Source organism: Ictidomys tridecemlineatus, chromosome 8, assembly GCF_052094955.1.
Source record: "Ictidomys tridecemlineatus isolate mIctTri1 chromosome 8, mIctTri1.hap1, whole genome shotgun sequence".
In the NCBI taxonomy this organism is placed as follows: Eukaryota; Metazoa; Chordata; class Mammalia; order Rodentia; family Sciuridae; genus Ictidomys; species Ictidomys tridecemlineatus.
This window is the reverse complement of record NC_135484.1, coordinates 54980217-55006859: the sequence shown is the minus strand read 5'-3', so window position 1 is coordinate 55006859 and position 26643 is coordinate 54980217. Positions and strand designations below refer to the sequence as shown.

The 26643-nt window shown below is 39.3% G+C and overlaps 1 long non-coding RNA gene and 1 pseudogene across 2 annotated transcripts; one reads left to right on the top strand and one right to left on the bottom strand.

Annotated features, from left to right (window-relative positions):
* The first annotated feature begins 8 nt into the window (after positions 1 to 8).
* On the top strand, positions 9 to 26443 carry LOC144366130 (uncharacterized). Of its 2 annotated transcripts, none has more exons than XR_013424984.1 (2): positions 9 to 214; positions 26137 to 26443. It is a non-coding gene; the product is annotated as an uncharacterized LOC144366130 (long non-coding RNA). The 2 variants fall into 2 exon arrangements; XR_013424983.1 differs by having other exon boundaries at positions 26127 to 26443.
* Positions 25334 to 25736, bottom strand: LOC144366129 (large ribosomal subunit protein eL33 pseudogene; annotated as a pseudogene).
* Positions 26444 to 26643: the final 200 nt, after the last annotated feature.

The window sequence follows — 26643 nt, the reverse complement described above, 5'->3', positions numbered from 1 at the left end:
GACGTGTAGCGAGCGGGTTCCAAACGAACTACAGTGCCCACAATGCACCGGACGAGCGCGCCGCCGGGAGGGGCCCGCATGCTGGAGGGCCAGACGCCCGGGGGCGGGAGCTTCCGGTTTCCTGGTGCCTGTCTGGACCCGGCGCGGGGGTCGCTGGGCGCCGGAAACGGTCTGAGCGGTCTTGGAGGTTTGGGGGCAAAAGTTAAACCGCAAGGTAGGGGCGGTAGGACCGCAAATGTAAACAAAACTTATTCAACCATGAGCTAACATTCCCACCGCTCCACAGTGAACCCCTGAAAATGCCTCTCTAGGTAGTTTTTAATGCCTCAGGTAGTCTGGCCATGAGCCTGAGTTTCACCAGACCTGTGGTTAGATTGATAAACCGAAGGCAGTAAAAAGGGGGAATAGAGGTTTTGAAAACTAGCAGAAGCAAAGCACTAACATCAAACCGGCTATATGTCTGCTCTCTAAAAATAAGATAGTGAACAGGCTGAAAGCTGCCTCGAGGATCCTTCTGGGTAACTGGCACTCTTTGGTTTCCCAGGAAGTCTCGTGTAAGTTTTGAAAGAAGTGGTATATGTGTCTGCTATTATTGATATTTAGTTAAATAAGCCTTCATAAAAAAATGGAAAAAAGATCCTAAAATGCAGGTTGTGAACGTTGAGATAGGATACATTTCAATCTCTACCTCAATAGTTCTTCTCTCAATGATTTCAACATTTTAAAAATAACAAACTTCAGTAACTCTGATCACTTTTATCTGTCCCTTAAGCAGAAAAAAAAATTTCATAATAGCTTTTTTTTTCTGGTGCTGGAGTTTGAACCCGGGGGTGCTCTACCACTAAGCTACATCCCTAGATCCTTTGTATTTCTTATTTTTTGAGACAGAGTCCCCCATATGTTGCCCAGGCTGGCCTTGAATTTGTCCTTTTCCTACCTCAGCTTTCCCAGTTTCTGGGATTGCAGGCATATGCCATTGCACCCAGCTATAGCAACCTTCTTGATAACACTAAGAAATGTTGGAATAAGAAAAAATTATTTAGGGGTTGAAGTTGTAGCTCCGTGGTAGAGCACTTGCCTTGCATGTGTGAGGCACTGGGTTCTAATCTCAGCACCACATATAAATAAATAAAGATCAGAGCTGGGGATATAGCTCATTTGGAGAGCGCTTGCCTCTCATGCAAGGCCCTGGGTTCAATCCCCAGCATCACACACACACACACATACACACACAATTACTTAAGCATGATGTAGATTATTTTCCAGAAAACTTAACAATTATTTGTTCGAAAAAGACCTTCTGGTGTTCGAATTCTAGGTACTGGATATAAAAAGGTAAATAAGTCAATTACAAAGGACTGCCAAAAGATAAGCTACTAGAATTAACAAGAGAATGTAGTAGCTGGCTGAAAATAACAAATTAATAGCTTTCCTTTGTCTAGGCAATGTCTAATTGGGATAGAGAAGGAAATTATCAAAAGCCAAGAAAAAAATACATATATCCTATTCACAACAGCAACCAAAAGTACAATATCTAGGAAGGAAGGCACAGAATCTATCAAAACACAACTGAAATTTTATTAAAGACATAAACCAGCTGGGCACAATGGTTCACACCTGTAGTTCCAGCAATTTGACAGGGTATGAGACAGAAAGATCACTTGAGCACAAGAGTTGGAGACCATCCTGAGGAACTCAGTGAGATCCTGTCTCAAAAAAAAATCTATAGGGCTGGGGTTGTGGCTCAGCGATAGAGTGCTCACCTAGAGTGCAAGGGCCTGGGTTCTATCCTCAGCACCACATAAAAATAAATAAAATAAAGGCATTGTGTCCAACTACAACTAAAAAATATTTTTAAAAATCTACACAAAAAAAGTTCATGTTCTGGTTAGGGAGGCATAACAAAAAATGTAATCCCATCCTAAATCAATTAGAATCACAATATGATTGGTCAGTGATAGAGCAGTTGCCTAGCATCATGAGATACTGGGTTCCATCCCCAGCACCACATAAAAATTTTAAAAATAAAGGAATTGTGTCCATCTACAACTAAAAAAAATTTTTAATAAGAAAATGTTTGAATTATAGTATAGTCAAACAGTGGTAAATTATACAATCAAGCAAATAAGTTAGTTCTGGGTTTATTTAGCAGAATATTAGAATCTCTTTTTTATAATTGGAATTGGAAGAGAATTATCCATATTAGTAAATGAAGATTACAAAATATTCTATCAACCATGATCCTTTTGTAGTGTGTGGCTGAGTGCTGTGTTGCTTTCCTGACACTCTGGAGACCTTGGGTTCTACTCCCAACACCATACAAACACAAGAAAAGGAATGAGCAGGGGATGTGGCTCAGTGGTAGAGCTCTTTTCTACTATGCCTGAGGCCCTCAGTTTGATCCCCAGGACTGTCAAAAAAAAAAAAAAAAAAGCCATGCTCTCATTTTGGTAAACAAAACCCTGTCAATGTATATATGTCCATTTATATTCATACTTTTGTGTGTGTGTGGGGGGGTGCTGGGGATTGAGCCCAGGGCTTATGTATCTGAGGCAAGTACTCTACATTCTAATTCATAAAAATTAGAATTTTGACACATTTATAAATTAGCAAAATGCAGCTGATTTTACTGTTTTTTATGCAGCACTTGGAGATTTATAATGTAACATGCATTTCTTTAAAAAGTTAACATAAAGATATTAAACAGTCAACTCAGAAAGCTAGGAAAAGAGCACGGAAGAAACAAATATAGAAGAAGGGCATAATAAAGATGTTGAAAAAAAGCAAGCAAGGAATTAAACAAATAAAATACAACAGAGATGATCAAAACTAAAATCTGGTTCTTTGAGAAACTGAGTCATTTAGATAAAATCTGCAAAGGCTGACCATGTAGAATAATCAGAAGGAATGAAACACCATCACCAAAAAAGGGCTCTAACTACAAGAGAGGAATGAATGATCATGCTGTTACAGAACCAAGGTCACGTTCAGTACCCATTCACAGGGACCCTACAGGCTGACTGTGCTTTCCTAGTGAGCACTGCTTTCTGTGTCCGTGTCCTTTCGGGTCTGCTCACTATTTCCATAACTTCCACTTCCTTCTGCACATCCTTAGAAACCTTACCTGTTCACCCCTCTAATCTCAAAACCTTTTTCTTTCTTTTTGGTTCTCCTAAACAAAAAGCCAACTCGACCTCCTTTTGAACCACTTTTGCTGCATCTTCTATCTTTACTTCGCAATATGCACAGGAAAGCATTGCTCTGGGAAGGAAAAGGGTAAATCTCTAAGAGAAAAAAATATCAGTGAAGATCTACAAATATTTTTTATCTTTTGTGTTTGTACATGTAGATAATTCATTAATGATAAAAAACACAGTCATTTAGGGGCTGTATCTCAGCCCCTAATGGAGGGTAAAATATGATTTATATATTCATACATGTTTGAATGTGCATGAAGAATAGTGTAAAAGGATATATACCAGCTTGATGAGCATCTTCTAAAGGATGGGCTAAAATGTTGCAGATAATACTAATCAAGTTTGTTTTTGTAAATAGTCTAATTCTAGAAAAATAATTTGTCAGTGGGATAGTATTACTGTGGGCACCCTAACATGAGTATCACTTGAGGAATGTTTTAGATTATCATTATTTGGTGTGTCTTTTCATCATGATTATCAATACCTCTTCTGAGCTCACTGACCAGTCAATTGATAGTAATTTAATTTCCCACAAATACTTTTTATAGGCAAAAGGGGGTGCTGCCTGATGAAAGAGTTTATATTTTCTATTTTGGGGTGCTGGGAATTATAATTTTCATTTTAATGAGTCTTTTCAGGATCTGTTTTAACAACCCATAACTTGGGAGCTTGATTCTATGTATCACTACGCCAAATCTAATCACCTTTAAAGAAAACCACAAAACCAAAGCAGCTGGACTCCAAAGAGTCCTACTCTGGAATTGTGACAAATCTAGAAACCTGTCGACTTCTCACGGGCCAGCTTAGGCTCTTTTATATCATTTTTCCAATTCAAAACATCTTAATAATCACACCCTGACCCACTTCCTAAAATCCTATTCCCAGGTATTGAGCATTCCTGAAGAAAATGCCAAATGAACTGGCACCTAAGCAAATTTATGGTTTCTGACTTCAGTTGACCCTTTAATACACCTCAGAAATCCCTTATTTTTTCCTGTTTTCACATTTCAAACTCCTAGACTCTCAGCAGGTAATCATCATTTTTGCTGCATAAAGTAAAAGCCATGAAATTCAGTATACTCCACTCTACCAGCAAAAGACTATTTACAATAAGAGTTATTCCCAGAATTCCATTTCTGGTTTTGGAGAATCTGTCAAATTCAACTGTGGTTTTGAGGAAAATTATAAGCACTGTGTTATGATAGCTAAATTTATTACTATTGTTATTTGTTGTGCTGTGAATTTATAGATTTTTTTTTCTTTTTTTTTTTTTTTTTTTTTTTTTTGATGGTGCTGGAGATTGAACCACCCAGGACTTACACATGCAAGGCAAGCACTCTATCGACTGTGCTATATCCACAGCCACTGTGCTAAGGATTAAAACCAGGACTTCACATACTAAATACTACTTACTGCTGAGCCACATCCCCAGCCTAGTTTGTTAGTTTTATTTATTATTTATTGAGGGAGGTGAATTGAACTCAGAGACACTCTATCACTGGGCTATATCTCCAGGTCTTTTTTTTTTTTTCCTTTTTCTTTTTTTTTCTGGTACTGGGATTGAACCTGGGGCACTTTGCCACTGAGCTACATCACCACTCCATTTTATTTTTTTATTTAGAGATAGAGTTTTGCTAAGTTGTTTACACTAAATTGCCGAGGCTGGTCTCAAACTTGCAATCCTTCAGGCTCAGCCTCCTGCATCACTGAGATTATAGGTCTGAGCCACCTCACCTAATAACTCCCAGCTCTTTTTTTTTTTTCATTTTGAGACAAGGTCTCACTAAGTTAGTTGCCCAGGCTTGTCTTACACTTTTTATCCGCTGAACTCCAGGCCAGCCTGGACAACTTTGCAAGATCCTTTCTCAAAATAAAATAAAAAGAGCTGGGATTGTAGCCCAGTGGTAGAGCACCTCTGGGTTAGATCCCTAGTACCACAAAACAGACACACAAACAAAAACTTTGATCCTCTTGCCTCAGTTCCTGAAGTAACTAGGATTACAGGCATGGCCCTCCATGCCAGACACAGTTTGTTAATTAATTAATTTATTGATTTCAGTATTGAGGATTAAACTCAGGGACACTTTACCACTGATCTATATGCCCAGCTCTGTTTTTTGTATGTTTTGTTTTAATTTTGACACAGTGTCTCACTAAATTGCTGAGGCTGTTCTTAACAGCCTCATTTTTGGGGGGTGGGGGTGGGAGGAGTTGCTAGGGATTGAACCCAGGGGCTCTTAACCACTGAGCCACAATCTCAGCCCTTTTTATTTTTTATTTTGAGACAGGGTCTCACTAAATTGCTTAGGGCCTTGCTGAATTGCTGAGGCTAGCTTTGAACTTGCAATCCTCCCGCCTCAGTCTCCAAAGCCACACCCAACTCAGTTTGTTAAATTAAAATTTTGATTTATTTTGTTTTTTCAGTACTGGGGATGGATCTCAGGGGTGCTTTAACACTGAGCTACATCCTTAGCCCTTTTATTTTTTAATTTGAGGCAGGGCCTTTCTTGTGATCCTCCTGCATCAGCCTTCTTGGGATTACAGGTGTGTGCCACCTCACCTGGCTCAGATTGTTAAATTTTAAAGTTTTTACATGACTTCAAATTCAAAATGTATTTAATGGCATTCATTAAAAAATCTGCCTTTAATCCCTTGCTATCTCCAGCCATCTTCTAATTTCCTTTTCTGTTAATAGCAATATTCCTAGTTTCTTATCTTTGTATCCTTCTAGAAATATTCTAGCAGGTACAATATATGTGTAAATATATCTAACATGTATTTGTATATGTATATATATCCATCCATACACACATATATAACAAATGGTACCATAGGACCCACAGTACTTTTGTACCTTGCCTTCTTTAATGGTATAGATAGATTCAGATATTTAGGTCAACAGATGAATAGTTTACATTTGTACAGTATCAAAGTATTCCATTATGATGTGACATGTTTAATTTGTACCCTACTGTCAGATATATATGGTAATATTAGTCTTTCACTATGATAGTGTTAAATGAATAACCTTGACTATGCCAGTCATAGCACACAAATGGAAATATATTTGCAGGATAAATTCTTATAAATGGAATTACTAGGTCAGAACGTATACACATTTATAATTTTGAGGATATTGCAAAATTTCCTTCTGTGCAGGTTTTACTGATTGACACTCTGTTTAACATTGTATGGATATGCATGTGGGTCTATGGCTTCATTTCACAATGTGTTATAGATTTTTTATCTTTACTAATCTGAAAAGTATCCTCTTTTTTTTCCTGGTACAGGGGATTGGAACCATAGGCACTCTACCACTGGGTTATATCCTTAGTCCTTTTTATTTTTTATTTTGGAACAGGGTTTTACCAAGTTGCTGAGACTTGAATTTGGAATCCACTTTCCTTAGCCTCCTGAATTGCTGAGATTACAGGCACGCACAACCACATTGCTTAATAAACTATCCTTATTTGTATTTTTCTTATTTTGAATACAACTGAGCATCTTTGCACATGTTTACTAGCCATTCATGTTTCCTTTGTGTATGTGCATGTATCCTAATTTTTCAAATCCTTTGCCTTTTTTTTTCAGATTGTTGTTCATTTGTCCTTCCTTCCTTCCTTCCTTCCTTCCTTCCTTCCTTCCTTCCTTCCTTCCTTCCTTCCTTCCTTCCTTCCTTCTTTCCTTCCTTCCTTCCTTCCTTCCTTCCTTCCTTTGGTACTGGGGATTGAACCCAGGGGTACTCTATTTCTGAGCCACATCCCCAACCTTTTTATTTTTTGAGATAGGGTCTCACTAAGTCCTCAAGGCTGGCCTTGAACTTGTGATCCTCCTGCCTCAGTCTCCTGAGTAGCTAAAATAAATATTACAGGAGTGTGCCACTGCACCTGGAAATCCTTTAACAGCTTCTGAATTATTAAAATGGTAAGAAAGACCATTATTCAAGATTATTGCAGGGGCTGAGTGCCGCAGTCTTTGCTGGGCACAAGATCACGAGCCACCATACACCTTGTACATTCAAACAGCAATTCTTTATTCCCGAACTCACACCGGCCTCTACAAACACGTTCAGGGGAAATCCAAGTTCTCCCGCACAATTCATGTCCCAAAACTTTCTCAATTCCAGGAGAACTCAACAGGAACTCAGGCAGCAGGCACGCCCTACTCCCAGCAGGAATAACCTTCAACCTGCAACTTCCCTAAACCCGGATTACCTTAAACCAGGAACACCCTAAACCCAAATTGTCTTAAACCCAGATACTTTCTAAAACCTGCAGGATACACCCTAATCCTGGATCCACCCTGGTCCTTGAGCAGGGTCACCTTTCTCAAAGACACATGCAATGTCCAAGGCAAGTCCATTTAACATGGGGTACGCTGGCAAGGAAATTTCGATGCGTCATTCCTACTTGGCAATGGCCCTCAGCAGCTGAGGATGTGGGTCAAGTGGTAGTGTGCTGGCCTGGCATGCGCAAGGCACTGGGTTTGATCCTCAGTACCACATAAAAATAAATATATTGTGTCCACCTAAAACAAAAAAATAAATATTAAAAAAAAAAAGATTATTGCAGGGGCTGGGGTTGTGGCTCAGTGGTAGAGTGCTCACCTAGCACATGTGAGGCACTGTGTTTAATCCTTAGCACCATATAAAAATGAAATAAAGATATTGTGTCTACCTACAACTAAAAAATAAATATTAAAAAAGATAATTGCAATAGGGGTCATAAATATTACAATCAGAGGGAGAGAATGGGCTCATGATATAAATATGGCAAAGACAAATGGGGCTTTATAGCCAAGGAACAGGGTGAGGGATCAGTGGATGGAAAATTACTAACAGGAATCATCAAAGTATGAGGATTCTTGCTAAACCGACCTAACAGGATTATTACTAAAGGCAGGCCAAGGACTTAGACAAAACAGATGGGAGATGAACAATTTTATCAGATATCAAGGGTGAGGGTTCTTTCTAAACTGATTTAGTTAGATTCTTGCTGTTACTGGACTCAGCAAGGATGAACATGGAAAGCCAAAATAAAGATGTAGAGAAGAAAGCTCAAAGTTAACTAAACTTTGGTCAAGGAGAGGCTCTCGGTAGTGTTGGGGCTGTGAAAACTATATCCCCAAACCCAAAATATGGTGAACCATAGGAGCAATCTCAAAGTTTCTCTCTGACTACCCCACCCTACTGTCTTGTCTTTCTGTCTCCCTTTTTTGTTTCCTTGGGGGGGGGGCAGGTATTGAACCACTGACCTACATTTCCAGCCCTTTTAATTTTTTTTTTTTTGACTGGGGATTGAACTAAGGGACACTTAACCACTAAGCCACATCCCCAACCCTCATTTGCTTAGCACCTCGCTAAATTGCTGAGGTTGAGTTTGAACTCTGGATCCTCCTGCCTCAGCCTGAGCCTCTGGGATTACAGGCATGCACCACCACACATGGCTTAATTTTTAATTTGAAGATGGCCTCGCTAAATTGCTGAGGGCCTTGCTAAATTGCTGAGGCTTGCAATCCTCCTGCCTCAGCCTCCAGAGCCCCTGAGATTACAGGCATGGGTCATGCCAGCTGTCCTATCTCTTACTATCTCCCAAAGCAAAAAGTTCCCCTGAACCCCTCTTCCCAGAAGGAATGCAGTTGTTGTCTCATTAACTAGGAAAGGTTAATCACCAGAGAAAAGGGACTAAAGGTCTCTAGTCTTCTGAGGCCAGCTTCCAGATGTTATCTGAAATATACCACAGATAACCTTTCCAGGGCTCATTGGTGCATGCCTGTAATCTCAGCTTCTTGGGAGGCTGAAGCAGGATTGTAAATTCAAGGCTAGCCTCCTCAATTTAGCGAAATCCAGTCTTAAAAAATAAAAAGTGCTGAGATGTTGTTCAATGGTAGAGCTTCAACTCCTGGCTTCAATTTCCAGTATCAGCAAAACAAAACAAAACAAAATACAACACTCTTGAACAAGATTGAGTTTCCAAATTAGTGAACATACTAATGTGCTGGCTGGGAAAGATGTGCTCCTTGGGGGGAACGTGAGCGCTCTAAGAATCTCTTCAATTTGGCTATTCCTGAGTTATATCTTTTTTTTTTTTTTTTTTTGCTACCATGCAACAGAACTGTATTAACATTTTGGACAGGTTCAGCTATTACTGAAACTAGTAATTTCTAAACTTATATTGGGGCAAATGGCTATGTGCAGCATAATACTATCACTGCACACCAAAAATGCAGACAGAAGAATTAACAGCCACCCCTCAGACAAAGGACCAGGTGCAGAGTGGACTCTTTCTGGATGTTGTACTCAGAGTGCGGCCATCTTCCAGCTGCTTGCCTGCAAAGATGAGCCTCTGCCTTCTTTATCCTCCATCTTGGCCTTCACATTCTCAATGGTGTCACTGGGCTCCACTTCCATGGTGATGGTCTTGCCATTCAGGTGTCACTTCCAGTGTGATGGTCTTGCCAGTCAGATCTTCACAAAGATCTGCATTTTGACCAGGTCCAAAACTCTTTAAGGCTAGTACCTGTTATTGAATGTGAAGAGGCTGCCAACCACCAGTCACCACGATTTAGCCGTAAAGCAGCGCACCAACACTCCACAAAGACACTCGGTACTGAACCTGAGTTATATCTTTATTTATTTATTATTTATTTTAAGTTATCATGGGACTTTATATATTTATATGTGGTGGTGAGAATCGAATCCAGTGCCTCACATATGCTAGGCAAGAGCTCTATCACTGAGCTACAACCCCAGCCATGTATTTTTTATAATAAACAGAAAATTTAAGTATTTTTCTGAGTTCTATGAGTCAAATTTTTGAATTTGAGGGGAAAGTTTATGAGACTTCCCAAATCTGTAGTCAGCTGTGTAGAACATACCATTTTCCCATTTTCAATAGTCATCTGGGACTGACCCTTAACCTGTCAATCTGCCCTAATTCCCAATAGTCAATGTCAGAATTGAATTGAATTGTTAGATACTGTTACTGAAAGCTTGATCTGTGTTCCTAATGCCAGTCTAATAAGGAGGAAATGATTTAAGAAAAATGGAAAAAGAAGTTTTATAGCTTTGCAAGAAAGAAGAAACATAGGGGACTTCTGTCCCAGAGACTGTGGTTCTGCCTATCAAGGAACAGTTTTGTAAAAAGTTGAATCAAAGGCAATGTTTCACATGTTCTCTGTCCCGAGTTGTATACTTGTTAATTTGGGAGATAATAATTTCTTAAACTTTGTGGTGCTATCCTCAAGTCTGAACTACTTAACTCCTGTGGTTGGTGTGTGCTCAAGCACAGATAACTTGCCAGGCGTGGTAGCGCATGCTTGTATCCCAGCAACTCTCCAGAGGCTGAGGCAAGAGGATTGCAAGTTCAAAGCCAGCCTCAGCAATTTAGCAAGGCCCTAAACAATTTAGTGAGACCCTGTCTCAAAACAAAAAACACTAGGGATGTGACTCAGTGGTTAAGCACACCTATGTCCAGTCACTGGTACCTAATAATAATAATAAAGGACAGATAACCCTGCTTAGGATAGAGAAGAAAGGTAATCCTGTTTCCCCTGAGATTAGGGATGGGGAAGATTAGGGAGGAGGGAAAGAGGAAAAGAAACATGTCCATTTAAAAAATAAGTTGCAGTTGCAGAGCAGCAAGGTCTATATTCAAAGCATAAAGGGGACTACTGTTAAAATACCCAGACGCAATGGTGTGCATGTGTAGTCCAAGCTATTTTGGAGCCTTAATTAGGAGGATTGCTCAAGCTAAGGAGTTTGGAATCAGCCTGGGCAACTAACAAGACCCCATCTCTTAAGCAAACAAACCAACCAAGCTGATGTCAAAAGAATCATAAATGCATATAATACAACTTTGGAGATGCCATTAATGTTGTTTGAGGTCCTTTGAGACTGGACCCATGAAAGGCCCTTCTTATTTCTTTTTTTTTGTGGTGTTGGTGGTCAAACCCATAACTTCACATATACTAAGCACATTCTTTACTACTAAGCTATACTCTGAACCTCAAGGTCCTTTTCATCTTGATTTATTCTAGTAGCATATCAGATAGTTGCCTTCTGTCAGTGCTAACCACTAGCCGGACACAGTGGTGCATGCCTATAATCCTAGCTTCTTGGGAGGGAGGCTGAGTCTGGAAGATCACAAGTTTGAAGCCAGCCTCAGCAACTTAGCAAGACTATCTCAAAATAAAAAATAAAAATGGGGGTGACTATGGATGTTGCTCAGTGGTAAAGCACCCCTGGGTTCAATCCCTAGTAACACAAACACTAGAGTGACCTTTTATTTCCATTGTAAGGGAGAAATTAATACAACACATGAGTTGCTCTCTGTACCAAGAGTTTCCTATCTCTGGGAAGCAAATACTTTAGGTGAACACATCTTTACACTGATTTTTGTATATTTGTTCAGTTTTATTTAGAGAAGAGGCTAAATGTTACTAGAAGCAGGAGTCAGAAAGACAAAGCCCTTTCATTTCCCTCTCAGCAAAATGAGCCTACTAGTAACTTGACCCTCACTCTTAGTAGGTGAGGGAGTTTAGTGTCCATCTTTTTTCTTTTAATCATGCCCTTTGAGGGGTCTTATTCCCTACTCCAGGAGGCTTTATAAGTGACTATTCTAAAACATACACAAGTTCTCTGTTATATGTTTTGTGATTTAGTGACCTTTATATATTGATAAATCAAACAGTACACAGCTGATTTTATTTAACACCTTCTCTTGCTTTGTTTATTTAACACCTTCTCTTGCTTTTTTCAAAATTTTCTCCATCAATTATTCTTTTTTAAATCTTCTTCTTACTCTTAGTAGTAGCCATGAGATTGTGCCTCTTAGATCTCTAACTACAGAAAGCATAATTAACTTATGGCCTCAGCTACTGTGCTCTGAAATTCATTACTGCATTGGCGCCAAAACTACACTCTGCACAGGCTGTTCTTAGCCAATGGCTAAACATATTAAGGAAAGTAACGCAAGCCTATGTTTAGAAGAGAAGGGATTCCTCCAAGAGAGATGCTGGATCCAAAGTCTGGAAGAGTCAAAGGCAGCCATGACAATGAACAATTTCTGTCTCCAGTAGTATCAATTTCTTGGTACAAAAACTACCCCAGTGACACAGGATTCCTGTTGAGGTTGGGAGAACCCTTTCAGCATCAAAATGTGCCAAAAGCTTAGTCCTTGTCCCCAGTGCCAATCCAATAACGAGGACAAGGTTTTGAGAAAAAGGAAAAAGGTTTATTGCTTTGCTACCAAGGGAGAAACACAGGAGACTCCTGTCCCAAAGGCTGTGATTTTGCCCATCAGCAGGAATAGGGGGTTTTTATAGAGGTGATTCCAAAAAAATGAGGTTAGGGAGGAGAGATCAGAAAGGAGAAGTTTAAGGAAAAGAAGATTGGGAAAAATATGTAAGTTTCAAAGCCACAAGGGTTATAGTCAAAGTATCAAGTGAACCCCTGTTACAATATAAAGTGAGTGATTTCAACCATGTAAAACCAAATTAGTATAAATCTAGATCAGGGTAGAAATAAAAAGATCCTCAGATACCAGACCTTTGGGAACCAAGCTTTTCTGTTCTCTCTCTGTTACTGGGGATTCAATCCAGGGGCACTTTAACCACTGAATTTATATCCCTCAATCTTTTTATGTTTTATTTGGAAACATGTCTTGCTAAATTGCTGAGGCTGACCTTGAACTTTCAATTCTCCTGCCTCAGCCTCCTGACATGGTGGTATACACCACCATGCCCAGTCTATTCCTTTTCTCTCTTGCAGGCATTCTCTCTTTTTTCCTTCCTTCTCCTCCTCTTTCTCCCCGCCCCCCCCCCCCATATTGAACCCAGGGGCACTTAACTGCTGAGCTACATTCCAGGCTTTTTAAAAAAATATATTTATTTTTTAGTTGTATGTGGACACAAAACCTTTATTTTTGTGTGGTGCTAAGGATCAAACCCAGTGCCCCACGCATGCTAGGTGAGTGCTGTACCTCTGAGCTACAACGCCAGCCCACATTTCTGGCTCTTTTTTTTTGAGACAGAGTTTCACTGGGTTGCTTAGGACCTCACTTAGTTGCTGAGTCTGGCCCTGAATTTTAGATCCTCCTGTCTCAGTCTCCTAAATTGCTGGGATTACAGGAACACCACTATGCCTGGCAGCCTGTTCTTTCTCTTGAGAAGGTGAATTACCAACTTTCTGAATAAAAAATCACCAATGTTTTGTAGAGTAATATTTCTCAAACAGAAAAATGCATACAAATCACCTTGAAAAATGCAGATTTTGATTCAGGAATTATGAAGCAAGGCCTGAGATTTTGCATTTCTAACAAGTTCTTGGGTAATGCTAATGTTATCATCCCCAGACCACACTGAGTAGCCAGGATGTAGAGAATCTCAAGAATGGAAGATGTATTGTTATGCTCGAATTCGGACCCTCAAAAGACTACCAGAGACCAAAATCGATGTAAGCAGCAAAGAGGTGTTTATTGCGAGCTAGCTCAGTCCTCTGTGCGCACACACAGCAACTGGTGACGCTGAGAGGCCCCGAGCCCAGGGTTTGCAGCAGTTTTATACACTCTTTGGGGAAGGCAGGGACTTCACATACATCATAGCATCTCTTAGCAAATCGATCACACACCATGGGAAAATCATAAAACAACTCTAAAACAGATTAACACATTCACTGGTGGGAACAAGTTGGATAAGGGTGATTGGTTAGTCGAAGAGGGAGATTCGTTTGAACTGATTGGTTTAAGTCATGAGGGGTGTACAAGCTAAACTACATGGTTTCCCAACGTGTTATAAACCACCATAAACTACTGAGAGGGTCATCTGGCATCCCAGGTATTTTCCCTATCTCATGCTGATTGATGGTTGCTAGGGGATTGCTATGGGTCCTCACCAAGCCTGACTGAGTCGGGGACACCTGGCACAGCAGATCTCTCCTGTTATTTGTAGATAAACAACTCTATGGGCTGAGGATGTGGCTCAAGCAGTGGCACCACTCGCCTGGCATGCCTGTGGCTCCGGTTCGATCCTCAGTACCGCATACAAACAAGGATGTTGTGTCTGCCGAGAACTAAAAAATAAATATTAAAATTCTCTCTCTCTGCCCCTCTCACTCAGTCCTTAAAAAAAAAAAAAAAGAAGATAAACAACTCAGCAAGGTGGTGCCTAGGAGTGTTCTGTGGGTCTTTCCAAGGACAAGGGTCATGCCCCCCTCCTTGGACAGGCTTTGCTCTGAGGTAGAGGCTGGTTTCTCAGTATATGATTAATTGGCAAGGTGTGAAAGAAAGTCCCATTTCAGGACCAATGGAATCCTGTGTTTTCTTTGAATAAATGTGTCCCCCTTAAGATTCTGGGACCCTTTTGGCCGTACATTTAACAAATGTATATTAAGAAAACTATGTCAAATGCTGGAGTGGGGGTGCAGAGCATGAGGAGGAGGGAAGATGGTAAACAAGGTACCATTTTTCTTCTAGAATTCAGTTTAGTCATAGGGGCATAAAAAATGAACAAGCCTTGTCCTTAGAGTATGAAAAGAGCCATATGGCACAGTCTTGAGAGAAGGGTAGTAGGGGAAGAATTCCAGAAAGAAGCAATAATGAAAGGAAGACATGAAGTTGATGGGGGGTTTTGTTTTGTTCTGTTCTAGCAATTAATTAATTAATTTAGAGACAGGGTCTCGTTAATTTGCTTAAGGCCTTTTTGAGTTGCTGAGGCCTTGAACCTTCAATCCTCCTATCTCAGCCTCTCTAAATCCCTGGGATTATAGGTGTGTATCATCAGTCCTGGTCCTTTTTCTGCTTTTTTTTTTTTTTTTTTTTGTGTGTGTGTGTGTGTGTGTGTGTGCTGGGAATGGAGTCTAGGGCCTTGTGCATGCTAGGCAAGTACTCTACCACTGGTCTGTGACTCGTGTTAGGCAAGTTGCCTCTGATCTGATGTGACTGTGAGGGAAATACAATCCAAAGATAGGGCTAAACAATGAAGAGCACCAGAGGAAAGGAAAGGCATGGCCCATCGAGGGTACTACATGTAGTTCAGGACGTAGTAGAATGAAAGTACAACATGACAGGAACTAAGACCAAAGAAACAAAACCCTGAAGGACATTACAGTCCACATATATGGTTTTGGACATTATCTAAAGATATTCAAAAAGGAACCATTGAAGGAATGAGTTAATCTCTAGTTTCAAAAGATCACTCTGACAGAAGTAAAATAAAGCAGGGGGAAGACATTGAATGAATTTGAGAAATAGTCATACTGTTTCTTTGGTTTGAACCAAAGAAGGTACAACTAAGAACTGCTCTGTGAGATGCCAGGTCAGAGAGAATGTCAGTATGCACTACCACTCCTATTAGGAGATGGACTAGCAAACTGACTGAATTGGTGTCAGTGTGTGTTACCTAGTTTTCTATTACCAAATACATGAAATGTGCAACTTAAAAGGGAAAAGGTTAGCTGGGTGTGGTGGCACATGCCTATAATCTCAACAGCTCAGGAGGCTGAGACAGTAGTATAAGGTTCTTGCTTAGCATCTGGACCGCAATCTTAAATGTCAGCTGCCATTTTAAGGAAAAAATTTTGCATTCCTGCCCACGGGCCTTTCTGAGAAAGGCTCACCACTCCCTCATACCAACCCAACTCGTAACTGCCTGCATTAGGACCTGCCCAGCTCTGATTCCTGAGCCTCCCTCATAAAAGTCCCAGAACTCAAGCCTGTTTTGCCTCTCTCTCCTATAGAGTGATGGCCTTTATTTGTTAGCTCTGACAAATAAACTCTCATATGTATCTCTGCCTGGTCTCTCTCTTTTCATTTTTCACTTACCCATCTCTCGTTCCTCACTTTCCCGTCAAGGAGGATCTCAAGTTCAAAGCCAGCCTCAAAACTTATTGAGGCCCTAAGCAACTCAGTGAGACTCTGCCTCTAAATAAAATATAAAAAAAGGGTGGGGATATGACTCAGTGGTTAAACACCCCTGGGTTTAATCCCTGGCACCAAAAAAAAAAAAAAAAAAAAGGTTATTTTGGCTCATGGTTTCAGTCCATGGTCACTTGGCCATGCTGTTTCAGGCCAGAGGTGGCACAGTACATCCTGGTGAGAGCATGTGGCTGAGGAAACCTGTTCATTTTATGGCAACTGGGAAGTGAAATGAGAGAGGAAGGATATGGGGGTCCCAAAATTCCTTTTTTGAGGGCACATCCCCAATGACCTGACTTCCTTCCACTAGGCCCCATATCTCAAAAGTTTCACCCCTCCAATAGTGCCACAGGCTGGCAACTAAGCCTTTATCATTCAGGCCTTTAGGGAACATTTCAGATCCAAACTTATAGCACAGTGTTCTAGTGAAAGGCATGTTTAGTAAAAATTACAGCAGGACATTGTTTTGGACTAAATTTGTGCTTCAACAAACCAGCCTAAAACAATGGAGTCACTCATGCTAAAGTTCTGTGTCACCAAACTGAAATTAAGCTTTTTATTTGGCCTTCTAAGAAACCAGGAAACCAAAAGTCTCAAATATGTCAATTTCAATTGGTAAAAAGTTCTCTCTTATTTCTCTCTCTCTCTCTCTCTCTCTCTCACACACACACACACACATACACACACACACACACACACACATACACACACATAAGTAACCTGCATTTCCTATTGTTTTGTTTCCCTGTTCCTGCCTTGTAAAGAAAGTAACTCTGAAATTACCAATGTTCTTTTTGGTTTTTGTTTCTGTTTTTTTCAGCCCTTTTCTGTCTATAAACCAACCTCCTCTGCTCAGCTCATTGGACTACTTAATCTGTTTTATGGAATGAAGTATCACCCTTTTCTAGAGTCAAAAGGGAAGCCAATTAAGATCTTTACATTTTTGCAATTTTGTCATTGATAGGCCTTAGCTATAGGGATGTACACTCCTATGCATTTAGGTTTGATTTTCATTTGTATTTGCAGAGGAAGTTTTTTGTTTAGGAACACATCCTCAAAGGAATTATATTTGTCCCAAACACCTGGGTTGGGTTTGGCAGAGAGCCTGACCAGGCCTGTTGGACCAAGGTTTGGTCCACTAAGCTCTCCAATGCTTCCAAGTCTAGAATTACTTTAACATGGAGTATAAGCTCATCAGTATAACGTTGGCCACTCATCACACCATGCGCTCACAACAGGCCGCCATTTATTATCTGTTTATTGCCCTACCAACTAAATCAAACCATCTGTGTAAAATCAATCTCATATCTCATCTACCCTGAAACAATTCTCAGTATTTACATTCTTTTTTGCTACAAGTAGTATTATTTTTCTTATAACTTGGGGTTATGACTCTGAGTGGCCTGTTCTCTTCTTTCTTACCCACCCTTCACCACCACCCCTGCTAGACATTAGTTTGGTTAATATTAGTCTGCAGAGAGCTGTTTCCACTAACCTCTCTAGCCCATTGTGCATAATGCTAGCATGATTTGCATCTTCCTATTCTGGCATGTTTGGCTTTTATATTATAAATATCCCTTGGCTAGAATTTATATTTTATATAAACATGAGGTGAAGACAATACTGTGAGCAAATCTTTTCTGTTTAATGTGGGCTTGATAAAGGAGATGGACAAAATCCTTAGACTAAGTAATCTTACACAAGGTATTTCTCCTTTATCTGTCTTTCTTCACATATAAAATAGGGACAATAATAGTGCCTGGTTCACAGGGTGGTTATGAGGATTGAAAGAATTCTTATTTGCAAAGCTTTTGGAATAGTGCCAGATACATGGGAAACCCTGAAACAGCTAGAATCTGTATAGAAATCAAAAAAGAAATTATCTAGAAAGAATATGGTTGGAAAATTGTAGGAGGAAGTCTTCACTGCCATAATAAGGAATAACTGGTGGTGTTTGGCTGGACCAAGAACTAAGGACAATGAAAGAAAGTTGCACCTGGAAAAATCTAATTGTGGAATGCCTGATGATTCACCTGAGCTTAAATCTGGAGAGAACTTTTGAACGTCTTGATTTAAATTCCAAACACTGGCTTTCAAAGGGAATTCAATTGGATAAATGTCCATTAATTAGGTCTCAAGTAAAACAGTTGCCATAAGAGGTTTATGTTACCATAACTTGCACTTAAGAAAGTCAAAATTTTCAAAATGTGGTTAGTTTTAAAGTAAATTTTTGATAAACCAGCTTGAATACTGCATTGTGGATAACAAGGTTAAATAAAGGTTCTAATAAGACAAACAGTGACAATTTAAATAAATCAGATGTTTTTGTCGAAGATTACTCTGTGATTTTCTCCAATTATTCATGACATTTCACCCATTCATATTGTGATCTGCTTTAATAGTGGAAGGAAAAAAAAAACCCTTGTCTTCTTGTTTATTCTTTGTTCTCAAGGAGATAAGCTGTTTATAAAGATACGTTATTTGTTATTTAAATCACTTTTACTGAAGTTGTTTATTTCCTTGTTTCAGTTTCTAAAAATATTGCAACAATTGTAATGCTTCTTAGAGATGTCTATTCAATTCAGAGTGATTTGTACTGAAATTTTTTGCTAAATGGGCACAGGTGCTGATGTGTATAACATACTAGAGTGAGTCAAAACTAATAAATGCTAAAAAAAAAGATAATGGGGATATACTTACGTCAACTTTTAAATCTGTGATAAAAAACATATTAGAGCTGTGTGTGGTGGTGCATGCCTGTAGTCCCAGCGGCTTGGGAGGCTGAGGTAGGAGGATTTCGAGTTCAAAGCCAGCCTCAGCAAAAGCAAGGTGCTAAGCAACTCAGTGAAACCCTGTCTCTAAATAAAATACAACACAGGGCTGGGAATGTGGCTCAGTGGTCGAGTGCTCCTGATTTTAATTCCCAGTACAAAAAAAAAAAATTAGAACTAAAGTCTTAGATATTTATAAAGGTCTACCTTATATATATATGAGATCTTTGATGTTTTATATATATAAAACATCAAAACCATATACAGAAAAATTGCATAATTTTAAAATTGCATAATTCCAAAAATCTATTTCTTAGAAAATACCCTTTAATCACTTTGCAGACTTTCAAGATCATAATTATTATATAAAAGTAATTACATTAAAAGGTAATTTACCTGGTAGTAAAGTATCAAATTAAGCTGAAAAACAGTACTTGTAAACAGAATTTTTAAAAATTGTTGAACAGCAAACATGTGAAATTATATCTCCTGCTTCTCTTTGCTATGCATAAAATTACCTTCAGAATAAATTTTGATGATTTGACACTAAAAAGCTACATGGTGGAATAGCATATAGTTACAGTGCACATTTTACATATCAATCTATAAACCTAAACTATGGCTTATCTTAGGTATATGAAATAAAATCAAGCAAATGTAATATTGTAAGGGAGAGTTGATTGTTTCCAAAAACTAAAGGTTCAAAACCCAGGGTTGATTTGGCTAAAAAAAAAAAAAAAAAAAGCCTGGTATTATAATTTATAGTTAAGTCTTCCTGCTGAGTAAGCCTTGGATACTGCAAACTCAGATCTGTGGATGCATATCTCTCTCTCTTTGAAGTTGATGAGAATTGCTTGGGCTAAGTGAGATACATGCTGGGAAAATTGGGCCCTTACAATTGGTGTGTATAGACATTAGAGGTCTCATGACACTTTCCTCATCTGGTCGCTCCTTTTTTCTCCCAGTCCTGGTTTTGGCAGAAGACACTCAGCTTTGGAATGAACATTCTTTCAGTTAGATAATGTCTATGACTAAAAGGTATTTCAGGTTCTATCAGAGTCTTATGTGAGAACTCCATTATCAGTAAAGTTAGGTAAATAAAATTTACCTTGATTTAAATCTCATCCAGATAATCTCCCCAAGTTGTCCATTTGAAAAACAAAACTAAACTAAAAGCAACTGATTCCTTTGAAGTCTAAGCCAATTATGACTAATTTTGAATGCAGTCACCTGGAACAAGTACTCTATAAACAAATGAATTCACAATAGTTTAATCATGTCGTCTTTGGTCCAGGAGACATATTTTCAGCCTTACTGCCGGTAGTTTGTAGAAACTTGTCACAGAACCTGGCCCTTTTCTGTTTTTTTTTTTTTTTTTTTTTTTTTTAAGAGAGAGTGAGAGAGGAGAGAGAGAGAGAGAGAATTTTTAATATTTATTTTTTAGTTCTCGGCGGACACAATATCTTTGTTGGTATGTGGTGCTGAGGATCGAACCGCATGCCAGGCGAGCACGCTACCGCTTGAGCCACATCCCCAGCCCCCCTTTTCTGGTTAATATCAGTAATATCAGTTCATTAAACCCTTTTATTTCAGAGATTCCTCAGTTTCATGTGTTTTGGCTTAGTGATGGGTACTAAATTCATTTGTAGTGTTAAGCTTGGAATATTTTTGGAGTTTCTCTGAAAATATTAAAATTTGATTAGCAGTTTTCTCTCTTTTCTTTTTTGTGCTTTTTTTCTTTCTTTTTGGGATTAAAAAAATATATATTTTTTTGGTTTATTTTATTTATATTTATTTTTGCTTGGTGCTGAGGCTGGAACCCAGTGCCTTACACAGGCTAGGTAAGCACTCTACCACTGAGCTACAATCCCAGCCTCTTTGTATTAGGAATTGAATCCAGGAACACTTTACCAATGAACTACAGATCCAACACTTTTTAGTTTTTATTTTGAAACAAGTTTTCTCTAAGTTTCCCAGGCCCGCCTCAAACTTATAATCTTTCTACCTCACCCTCCCTAGTCACTGGAGCTATAGGTGTGTACCACTACACCTGATAATTAGCAGTTTTGATAGTAATTTTTATTAAAATGACTTTTCCTAATAAAAAATCAGAAAAAAATTATCAGAATACATGCTTAGGAAATAAACTGGTGGATGAAATAAATAAGCTTTTTAGAGATCTTTGAGATCTTCACGAAAACAAATATAATAGGGCTGGGGATGTGGCTCAAGTGGTAGTGCGCTCGCCTGGCATGCGTGTGGCCAGGGTTCGATCCTCAGCACCACATACCAACAAAGATGTTGTGTCCGCCAAAAAAAACTAAACAATAAATATTTAAAAATTCTCTCTCTCTCTCTCTCTCTCTCTCTCTCTCTCTCCTAAAAAAAAAATAAAATTCTATCTCTCTCTCAAAAAAAATGTTAAAAAAAACCAAATATAATATTTGGCAAATTACCTGCTATTGCTCAAATCTAAAGTTATTGCTCAAGTTGGTAAAGTAGGCAGGAGCCAGATCCTGATTTTCTAAGTCTGTTATGAAGAAATAATATTTCATTTTGCAGATAGTAGGGAGGCATTGCAAATTAGATACTGTGAAGGACTGTGGTCAGATAGGTCACATCTGTTGGAAGACAGATACATCAGTCAGCAGGGTGGTATGGAAAGGAAAGAGACCAAACCACTGTTTGGTGACTAGAGCATCAACCTCTGAAAGATGGAAGGAAGATGAAAGGAAAGCAAGAAACCTGGAAATGGATGAGTGAGCAAGAAATGAAAGACGGAGACCAGGCAAAGATACACACAATAGTTTATTTATCAGAGCTGACAAAGGCACATCCCTCCATAGTGAAGAGAGGCAGGACAGGCTTGGATTTTGGAGCTTTTATGGGCCAGGCTCAGGGACCAGAGCTAGGTTGGTCCTAATGCGGGCAGTTTAAGGGTTGGGTTGGTATGAGGGAGTGGTGAGGCTTTCCCAGAAAAGTTCTTGGATGGGAAAATGGCGGTTGTCACTTAAGATGACTGCCCAGATGCTAAGCAAGGACCTTACAGAAGACATAATCATGGTATTAAATCATTTTAAGATGAGTCAATCATATTTGGCGAAGGATTGGATTTGAGGGATGAGGAAGAGGAATCAGTTAAAAATGGCTCCCAAATTATAAATGTATCTCTAATGTTGGGGATAGATAGGACTGATTGGGGATTGCTGCTATGTTATTTTATGTTTTTATTTATTTTGGTAACTTGGGATTTAGCTCAGGGATGCCTTACAATTGAGATACATTCCTAGTCTTTTTAACTTTTACTTGAGATAGGGTCTCACTAAGTTGCTGAGGCCGGCCTTGAACTTGCAATCCTCTTGCCTCAGCCTCCAGAGTTGCTAGGGTTATAGGTATACACCTATAAACCAGTTTTATTGCTGCTATTTTAAAAAGGATGATGCAGAAAAATTAAATAAGGAATGCTTTTTTTATTCTGAGAAACCGATGACTTCATTTTTGAGAAACCAGTTTCTACCTCAAGGCCTGTCCAAAGGAAAAACCCACAGAACGCTCCTAGGCACATACCCACCCTTCTGAGTTGTTTAAAAGGAGGGATCTGCAGAGCCTGGTGTCCCTGACTCAGTTCCTCTAGGTGAGGACCCACAGCAACCCCATAACAACTAACAATCAGCATGAGACAGGGAAAATATCTGAAATGTCTGGTGACCCTCCCAGTAGTTTCGGTGATTGATAACATGATTAAGCCACCCTGCAGTTTAGTGAATACACTCTTGCAACCCCTCTCGGTCTAAACCAAATCAGTTCAAATGTATCCACCACTGAAGTAATCAATCACCCTTACCCAACTGTTCCTGCCAGTGAATGTGCTAATCAATGTTAAGAGTTGTTGTTTGATTTTCCTGCGGTCTGAAATGATTTGCTGTGTGATGTTGTGACTAAGGGTCAGGACTCACTCCTTGGGACCGCTGCCTTGGAAACAGTTGTGAGTCCAGGCTCAGAGCTTGCAATAAAGACTCTTGTGTGGTTGCATTGGATTTGGCTCCTGGAGGTCTATTGGGGTCCCACGAATCTGGCATTACAATTCTCCTTCAAAATTTGATTTAGTAAAATTTAAGAAAAAGCTACATAGGTTAATAGAAGTATATACTATCATGTAAGTAAAAAAAAAAAAAAGTTGGGCATGGTGGTATGCACCTGTAGACACAGCTGCTAAAAACGGCTGAGGCAGGAGGATCACTTGAATACAGGCCTTTGAAGAGAGACTGTGCAACACAATGAGGTGCTCTCCCAAAAGACAAAACAAACATGCCTGTAATCCCAGGTGTTCCAGAAGCTGAGGCAGGAGATCATACACACACACACACACACACACACACACACATGCATGTATGGCTGCTGTGTGGAAAACAGGCTATATGGATCAAGAGAGCAAGCAAGGAGACCAGTTAGAAGGCAATTGTAAACAATCCAGGAGGGAAGATGATAGTAACTTGGAACAGAATTTGTGGTAACAATATTGGTGGTAAAAATTAATAGATTTCTGGGTGATATTGAGGGTGGAGTCAACAACATTCAATGAAGGACTGGATGTGTGGGGAAGAGAGAAAGGGGAAAGCACAGTCCCTGTGATAAATGGCCTGAACACCTGGAAGGCCAGAGTTGTCATCTATTCAAATGAGAAAGCTATAGATGGGGTAGTAGAAATGAGAATAAGATATTAGAGCATCCTCTTCTCTTTAAGGAAATGGTTTTTAAGAGAGGAACAACAACAAAATTATAAGGAAATTGTTTCCTTGTTGGTTCATGTCAATGGCCTGTTTTATATGTAGTCAGTCAGTGGTAAAAAGAGATGGTAACTTCATATGGAAATGGAAAATCAGGGTGTGCAAGAACTAGAGAAAAACTAAACATTCCAAATAATCTCTTTTTATTATTATTATTACCTCATTTATTTAAATCCTTCTGTAAGGGGAGTCCCGGATCATCGGAGGGAGAGACCACACAAGAGACTTACTCCATGCAATTGGCAAAAGGGGATTTATTGGGGATCCATTCCAGCGTGCTGGGACTCTGTGCTCACTCAAGGAGGGAGAGCAGCCCAGAGCCCAGAGCAAAGGTCAAGCAGAGCTTAAGTACACTTTTTGGAGAGGGCGGTGGGCTTTGCATACATCAGAACAAATCATCATGAGGCTCGGGGAAATTGAACAACAACTCTGAGATGTGATTGGCAAATTCATTGGCGGGAACAGCTCGGGCAGGGGTGATTGGTCATTCGTAAGCGGGTTACACATTCAAACTGATTAGTTCGGCCCCTGTGACAAACTGCACAGGGCCCTAGGCTAAATGGCCAGTAGGGCGTTGTTTTAACTATCTCAGGAATTCCAGGTTCTGGGTGTAACAGAGGAATTTAATACCTAATCTTTTACATTCAAGCTTTCCAGCTTAGAAACTTTACCCTTTCACTTCTTGAAGTTGGGCCCATACATGTAATCCCAGCAACTCTGAAGAATTAGACAGGAGGATTGCAAATTCAAGGCCAGCCTGGGCAATTTAGTAAGACTGTGTGAAAACAAAATATAAAAAGGGTTAAGGATGTAGCTTAGGGGTAAAGTACTCCTGAGTTCATCCCTAGTACTGCCAATAAACAAACAAATAAATAAATCCTTTATTATTTTTTCCTTTGCCTTGAATGTATTTTGTAAACTTGCTGCCTTGGTGGTGTACATGTGTAAGCCCAGCTACTCAGGAGGCTGAGGCAGGAGGACTGTAAGTTTGAGGCCAGCCTTGGCAATTTAGTGAAACTGTCTCAAAATTTAAAAATGAATAAATAAAAATGAAAAGGGCTGGAGATGTAGCTCATTGTTACAGTAGGCCTGGGTTCAATTTTTAGTACCACAAAAAACAGAAAATATCAACAACAATAACAACAGAAACTTGCTACTTTTAAGTATTGATGTTCTGTAGCACCTTCTCCCATTTATTTAAATATTTCTCCCTACCATTTTCAAGTTTCAGAGTGCATTTATTATTTCTACAGTTTTTGGATATCATGATGTTGTCTTGGCAAACCAGTACTTCCTTATTTTACACTTTAGCCTTATCTCTTCTCAATTTTTATTTGCAATAATATCTGATTAACCATTTGCGTATATCTATCACAAAGCTTCTGTGAGGTTGCTAGGACAAATGCCATTCTAATTCTATAGATAAGGAAAACAGAAAGAAAAAAAGTTAACTTAGTAAATCAAAGCCCAAATATATATCCTGACTCCTAATACAGCATGTTTTCCATTAACTATTCTCTTTCTCACTTCTTTATTATTGTTTTTATCTTTCTTTGGATACTTTCAGACTGATTTTGTCCTTAATGTTAGATGCCAGAACTTGCCACATTCTCTAGGGAGATTTTTATTTATTTATTTATTTTTTTTTACAAGAACACAAATCCATCTTTATTTTCCATTTTAAATCCTTGAGGGTTACAGCATCACACGGATTCTGTGTCCAATGGCCTTAGCAGGAAGGTTGCTTCGGAATTTGGCCCGAACCATGCCCCTATTTCCATGGGCACGAGTTACCTTTCCCCAGATTACTCTGGTTTTGTTTGGCTTGCCACCAGGAGTCACTGTGTTGTTTTTTGCTTTGTACACATAAGCACATCTTTTGCCCAAATAGAACTCGGTTTCATCTCTGGCATAAACACCTTCAATTTTTAGAAGAGCTGTGTGCTCCCTTTGGTTCCGGAGACCCCGCTTATAGCCAGCAAAAATGGCTTTGCACCACAACCTTCCAGACATATCTGTCTTTCAGAAGTCCTGTTCCCAGCAGGCCTCCACAGGCTCCAAGATGGCGGAAAAAACTCTCTAGGGAGATTTTTAAATGAGGACAAGATAATGGTTTCTGATTTCTTTCTTTTTTCTTTTTTTTATTCCGGTACCAGGGATTGAACTCAGGGTCACTTGACCACTGAGTCACATCTCTAGCCCTATTTTGTATTTTATTAGAGACAGGGTCTCATTGCTTAGCGCCTTGCTAAATTGCTGAGGCTGGCCTTGAATTTGCAATCCTCCTGTCTAATTGGGATCCTTCTGCCTCAACCTCCTGTCGCTGGGATTACAGGCATGCGCCACCGCCCTGGGCCTTTCTGATTTATTTCTAATAACGTTTCTGATAATATTCAACTTTCTTAATTTCAGGATTAATGTTTTATTTATTTATTCATTTTTTAATATTTATTTTCTTAGTTTTTTTCAGCGGACACAACATCTTTGTATGTGGTGCTGAGGATCGAACCTGGGCTGCATGCACGCCAGGCGAGCGCGCCACCACTTGAGCCACATCCCCAGCCCCAGGATTAATGTTTTAGAAAAATAGTTTACAGTGGTTACATAGTCTTATAGTCATAACAAATTGTCTTGAATACAACAAATGTATTTACCTTTAAATTACTTCACAGTTATCCACAATAACGTTCATTTGTTATGCTTTTATTTGCATAGCTATGTGAAAAATTCCTGTAGAATATTCCTGCCTCTTTGATATTAAACATTCATGATTGCTATTTCACTTTCATTAATTATTGAGCTTTTGGAATCTCTAATAAAGGATAATTTCATTGACCAAGACAAGAAATTGCTTTTCTGGAGTAAACACAATGATGCCTAAATACTCTTGAAAAACCAGCCTCTATCTCAGAGCAAAGCCTGTCCAAGGAAGGGACATGACCTTTGTCCTTGGAAAGACCCACAGAGCACTCTTAGG